The sequence below is a fragment of the Girardinichthys multiradiatus genome, chromosome 3, assembly GCF_021462225.1.
Source record: "Girardinichthys multiradiatus isolate DD_20200921_A chromosome 3, DD_fGirMul_XY1, whole genome shotgun sequence".
Taxonomy (NCBI): Eukaryota; Metazoa; Chordata; class Actinopteri; order Cyprinodontiformes; family Goodeidae; genus Girardinichthys; species Girardinichthys multiradiatus.
In genome coordinates, this window is record NC_061796.1 from 15,643,165 (window position 1) to 15,650,231 (window position 7,067).

The window sequence follows — 7,067 nt, forward strand, 5'->3', positions numbered from 1 at the left end:
GAGCAAAACAAAAAGAGAATTATAACAATAACTCTCAGGATTGTAGTTATTATTATTACAGAGTTACAGTACAAAGAATTGGCAAAAGGTTTCAGCATCAGTAAATTTGGATTCATTTAAGAGAAAACTGTTGCTGTGCTTCTAAATATTTTGAGATCTCTTTAGATTATGTGCATTCATCTTAAAAAAGGATCCTGAAGATTGTCATAACAAAATTGATCAATTACAGCGTTAAGAGATATGGCTGAGAAAACATATTCTGAATAGAGATTGTTAAAAATTTCTTTGAATTCTTGAAACTTCAAATTTGGCCATTTGTCTGTCTTTGATTTTTTGTCTTTGTTGGAATGAATGTTTGTTTATATGTTGCATGACACAATAATCCATGTTTAGAATAATGTTTCTAAATCCTAGATTGATTAAAACTTTGTGTTTTCAGGAGAGTTAAGAAGCAGCTTGTTTCTGAGGTAGGTGCATGTTAACAGTTTTGCAGTTTGAGGTTCACTAAGATGGGTTGGAATGAAGAAACTGTGGGTCCGCCCATAGGCTGCCAATCAAAGGTTAGTTCTGCCTGACTCCGCCCACCTACCAGGTTGGTTCATGCCTTTGTTGTCATGGTAACGCTCAGCACCTCCCTTCCTGAGTTTTAACACTGTTTAAGAGACAATAGAATCAAAATGCTTGTAGTGATTGTTGCCTTAAAAACATGTTTGTTTTTTTTGTATAATAATTAAGGATGTAGCATGACATTTAGATTTATGTGTTTTACTATTAAAAGGTTAATGAAATAGTTTAAACTAATTTGAAGAATTAGTTTTGCATACAGAATCATTGGTGATTCATTAGATTGAAAGTTTTCCCTGGTGCCATTAAGCTAACTGACAGTTCAAGATATGCCAAAAGTAAGGAATATATTTTGGATAAAGAATCAGAGTTATGATTTCATACTTGACAGGAATTATTTATGAGATTAAATTTGTAGAGTGTATGCATCAATATTACATTGGATTTCCATTAATCTAATACTTATCTGCATACAAGACAAATCAGGATGATATGTGACTAATTTCTAAGTGAGACATTGATGAACTGAATAACTAAAGTTTGTGTTTTGTTGTTAATGGAACTGAATTGCAGTTAAAAACAACTGGATTTTATTTCTGTTGTTTTCGTTAAATTCATAGAGACACATAGTTATGTCTGAATTCATTTCTTTGGTTCTATGTAATGTGATCTTGATTACTAGAACATTCTTGTTTAAACCTTTTGCTGGATTGTCGCAGGGGTTGGACCCTGCGCCAAAAGGGGGGGAGTGTCAGAATAAAGTAACATGGAGTTATTGCCAAGATCATTTTCTTCCACATCTTTGTGGGAAGATAGGATGTTTTTTACTGTCAAAACCTGTCCACTGTGTTTTCTCAGGTTTCACAGACGGTGAAGGCTGTATTACCAGAAACAACCACTTCCACCCTCCAGTCCTTTATTCCTGGCGACTGGATTCTGCTCAGAGAGTCTAGGAGAAAACACTGGAAGCCAGAGGCGATGGAAAGGCCCATATCAGATCCTACTAGACACCCAGGAAAGCTGCAGGAAAGCTCCAGCTTCCCCAGCTTCATCTGGTTTCCAGGACACAAGTCATCTTCCAACTGGATCATCCACGGCCTGAAAGGTGTGAGGACAGCGGACCACCACAAGACAAAGAACTGTAAGCTGATCACTGGCGAGTGATTGAAGAGGTGGTTGAAGAACACTGTTCTTACAAGGGCACAATCTCTTGGGCAGTGCAACGTTATTTCAGAATCTACTTAAGGCCATCGCATTGCCTGAAAGTTAGAAATCATAAGGTCATTTGCCTCATTGCACACACATCACAGTGAGAGACACATAGGAAACATACAGGGAAGACCTCTAAACATTGCACATAACCTTTCCCTGGATGATGGACTGGCGACGTCTGCAACAGAGAGACAGTCAAACATGCGCCATGATGCTTATTCTCCTTAATTTCTCAACATTTGGTGGCTATTAGCCTCCTTTGCCTGGACAGCAAGGGTCACCCAAATTCTTTTCTCCCACTTTGACAGCGAAACTGACTCTGAGAAGGAAATCTCGGATGCTTTTATCTAACTTTCATGTTTATTGCTTGATATCTATCATTATGGTACAAATTTGAAATGTGTTCATTTCCGTCGTTGTTATAATTTGTTTTCAGTACCAGAAGAAAGGAGTTGTAATGTAAATTCTCGTATTAAGTGCTCTAAGGTGTTCCAAAGTGTATGACCTTTAGGTTACCTCTCTTTCTTCAGAACATCTGTGTTAGAGGAGGAAGCTGTAAAAACCAGGAGCAGATGGGTCTGCTCATAAATAACGTTGTTACCCCTGACCCGAGGACGGTTCAGGGCCGTAAAGCCCAAACTCTTTTAAGTTGAGATAACACCCACATACTCTTTAAATACTGTGTGTAAATGTTGACACCACACTGAACCCAAAGACAGAAAAAGAGGCGGAATGATTGAGTTTTTCTCACTGGGAGTGGTGGAGCTTCCCTCCCACCCCAGAAGACACCGTTTGGCGGACATTTTATATTTTATGTTACATTTTGATGTTTCTGTATCTTTTTCAGGTCATGATTTAACTTTGTGTGGATGAGGACTCAGAGTGTGAATTCATGGACGCATGATGAGATGGATGCATGTTTTTTAATGATTTTCTCTTTTACAGGTAGTACAGTAATATTTTTACTTATTTCTACTTATTTTTAGAAGGACATTTTAGATTGTGAACTATTTTATGAGAGTTCAAAAGGGGGATTGTAGAATATAAACTATTTATGTGTGTAATATTAACTATCTATGTGTGTAACTGGCATGTGTACATAGAGCATAGGGGGGTCAAGCTTAGGGAGTGAAGCATAGAAAGTGCAAGGTTCTTAGGGAGGGAAGTAGAGAGTCCAAAGTCATAAATTAGTGAAGGACAAGGAATCACCGATGGGGGAGAAGAAGACAGGGGAGAACAGCGCACAGAGAGGGCAAGGTCATAAATTGGAGAAGGAGACAAGGCTGGAGCCAGACAGGATAACAACAAGAAGTACTCCTTATTTGGATATGAGGTTATATGGTTGCTGGGGAGATATTTACAGACAGGATGATTGTGTATGTGTACTGCATAGCAGCGAAGGGTATATAAAGATATTGTGGCCCCTCCAAAACGGACAACACATAGACGTTTCCAGGTACCAGTGTAAGTGTGTATCCCCTCTCTGAATTCAGATTGGTTTTTTATAAACTTGTGGAAACGTACAACTGATCTCTGACTGAGGATTGTCCTTTGGGTGCCAAATAAAAGAGTCGGGGAGAGGTGAGGAGTCATGTAAGAGTTAACTGATGGCCAGTAAAGTTTTCCTACCTCAACACTGTCTTTCAACAATGGCTTTTTTCCTGCCTATCCTCAGTAAAGGCTAGATTTGTGAAGGGTACACCTCAAATAGTTGAACTGTTTTCAGGTTCTCACCCTACACAGCAGCTCCTCCGGCATTATAATTAGCATCTAGACTGTTTTACTGGGTAATGCTCTACTTGCTCACCCTTGGCAGCTTGACATAGCTCCCATTGGAGCTGCATAGATCCACAGCTCAGGTGGCAGAATCTGTTGACAAGACAAATATTAGTCATGCACTGTCCAAATCTGGCTTTTTTTAAGTGTAGCGAGAAGAAAGGCACTACTAAAAGAAAGCTGTGAGAAGTTTTGTTTGCAGTTTACCACAACCTATTATAGGGGACACATTAAATATATTATATAAGGAACTCTGGTCAGGTGAGACCAAAACTAACCTTTATAGTCCTTCTGTGGCAAAAAACCGACCCTGAACACGCCATTCCATGATGTTGGCAGCCTCATGCTTTAGAGATGTTCTTTCTTCAGCAGGGACAAGAGACCTGGTCAAAGTTAATAGGAAAATGAATGGAGGTGATTACAGGTCAATCCTGGAAGAAAATCTGTTAGTGGCAATGAAATATGCAGCCAGCAAATGTTTTTTCTGTATAATTTCCTTTTTCTCAGTGAGGGCCTTTAATAACCTGATTATTGATTTGGGCTACATGTTGGTGTGGTTGTTAGCACCGTAACCTTAAAAGGTCCCAGGTTTGGGCTCTCTCTGCATCACTGTGCATGCATAGGATCTCTCCGGGTACTTCCTCCCACAGTCCAAAATCATGACTGTTAGCTTAATTTGTTTCTCTAGATGTGAGGGTGTGGGCGCATGGTTCTTTGTCCTGTGTGCCTCTGCATTGCACTTGATTATTTCTGTTTATGCTGAAGAACCGAAAGTAATCATCATCCTCAGAATATCTTCGGCAACAAAACATGTACCACACTTACAGTTATGCCTGCTTGGCAGTGCTGATTTTAGAGCCTCTATCTAGAAGAACATACTTACTGTTTATTATGACTCAGGTAACTGAAACTTGTTGCACTAATGGTCCAGTTTCATCAGATGGTCCTGTATCATTACCCAATAATGACCGAACAACAAAGAAACAGAGTTCAATAGGAGGGTGTTTGTGACCCACTCAGTGCCTTCATTACCTGTTTTAATATAATGATACTCAGAAGATGATTTTTTTTAATGTTTCTAGAATAGGTAGGTAAATATCATGTGTTGCAAGCCTTTTCCACAGAAGCGACTTTTAGTATTAGAATAGTAAAAAGACAGCTGTAGATAATTTGTGTTAATCATAGCTAATTAACAATTAGATACTCCACTTTCTGGTGCTGTTACACTTCATGGTGGCTCAGTGAGCTGTTACTAATGTTATTAGGGAGATCTGTGCTTTTCATTACGTCATGTGTCAACATGTCTGCTGGGTAATAAAAAAGCAGAAAATACTTTGATAAAGCTAAGGTGCTGTTGCACATTTCACAACCATATTAATAATGTTTGCAGTCCAGCTATAGTTAACAAGCACATCTAAAAAGAAGGAAGCATGATTGAGTTTGCATAAATGCACAAAGGCAGTCTTGATGTGGTACATACAGGTGCGTCTCAATACACACAGTGATATATTTCAGGGGTTTATTTCTATAAAGTCTGGTGATTGTGGCTTACAACTAATGAAAACCCAAAGTTTAATCTTCAGAAAATTAAAAACTTACATATGGATGAAAAAACTACAATGAAAAAACTACAAATGCATGTTATGAGGAAGGCCTGCAAACAGTTACTGACACCTAAAGAGGGTAAGCTACAAAAGGTCATTGCTAAAGAAGCTGACTGTTCACAGGATTCTGTATCCAATCATGTTAATGAAAAGTTGAATGGAAAAAGAAAATGTGGTAACCTAAAGAAAAAAACACCTAGAAAACATATGGAAGATTGTCAAGCGAAAAAAGAGACCAGAGACCAGATCCAACATTGCAGATGAGTTGAAGTTTCCTATTAAAGCAACCCGGGCTTCTTTAAAACCTCAGCAGAGCCACAGACCTAGCATCTCCATGCACCACTGCTAATAATTTATACAAACAACACCCAGGCCGATTTTTGACTACATATACTGGGCAGTACATGGACATTTCAGTGGGCTGGCATTTCTGTATTATTATCCATTTTTGACTTTAGGTTGTATTCAAATTTTTAGACAAACTGAATTTTGGGTTTTCACTAGCTATAAATCATAATCATTAAAATTTACAGAAATAAATGTTAGAATGGAATCACTCTTTGTGTAGTATAATATATGAGATTTACTTTAATTAAATAAATTCCTTGTTGATTATACTCTAATATATTGGGACGCACCGAGTATTTTCATTTCTTCTGGTGTATCTTTGTATATTTGAAATATTTATCTTTTAAACTATCAGTATGAAGCAGCCTGTCACTGACAGAACTGCCCTGTTCTGTCCTATGTGGGACGAGACACCCTGTATATCAGAGGTAATAGCTTGGCCATGATTCCTCTTTCACCCACAGCTTTGGCTGGATGGAGGTGCATCCTGGGGTAATCTGAAACTTTCCCAAGACCTAGACGTCTTTATGAATCTTCCATCTGAAAACTGTCCTCGAACTGCATCAGTGAGAACTTCACAATCTTTGAAGCTACAGTAAACGACCTTGGGCCCAGCAGATAAGCAACTATTCCAAGAATTCAAACCAAAAACATGTTTCTGTGCACTTATAAGATTGTTAGTATAATACTTGAAAATCTTTTTTTTTTTTACTTTCAAAACATTTAAAATGTAATCTTTAAAAAAAAATTAACCCTTATAACTTTCTATTAGGATTATATAAAAAATGAACAAACCAGTCTTTCAAATTTGCTGTAATACACTTTAAGCACAACAAATATGAAATCCAGCTAGTTAAAGCCATTACTTATGATTGTTAAGATAATTTTCACTATTACTAATAAATAGGGTGAAATGACACAGTTTGTAGGGCTCAGTTTTAGCTATTATTTTAATGATTTATAAGGTAAGCTAAGGTAAGGTAAGTTTATTTATATAGCGGTTTTCAGTAACAAGACATTCAAATTGGTCCCTGGTTGCTTCTAACTAGCTTAGAATATCATCAAAATGTTCATTTATTTTAGTAATTCAACTCAAAGAGTGAAAAACTAAGACACATTACACACGCACAATGATATGTTTTTTTTAGCAATGGGTTGGGATTAAAAAAATTAAAAGATGTTATTAATCACAATGAAAAAATATGTGTTTTCAAGTCCTATTAAATTTTGTTAATGACTGAATCAATGAATAGACATAACATTTGGATCATGATGATTTACAGGCTTTGTTTTCGTACAGTGATTCATCCAACCGTACAGATCCAGAAGTTATATTTCAGATGGCAAGTAAACTAGCAGCTTTATCATTTGTCTTATGTCATTTTGTTATATATTCAAGTGTTCAACCTATTTCTGTGTCACTCTTTACAGTCTCTCCATTTTAGTGGACTTTGGCGTTAGTGGAACATTATTCTTAACACATTATTGCCCTGTCTGGACCAAAAGGCAGCAAAATAAAAACAGAAAAACGTTCTGGATTAAAAGCATGTCAACAATGACAAA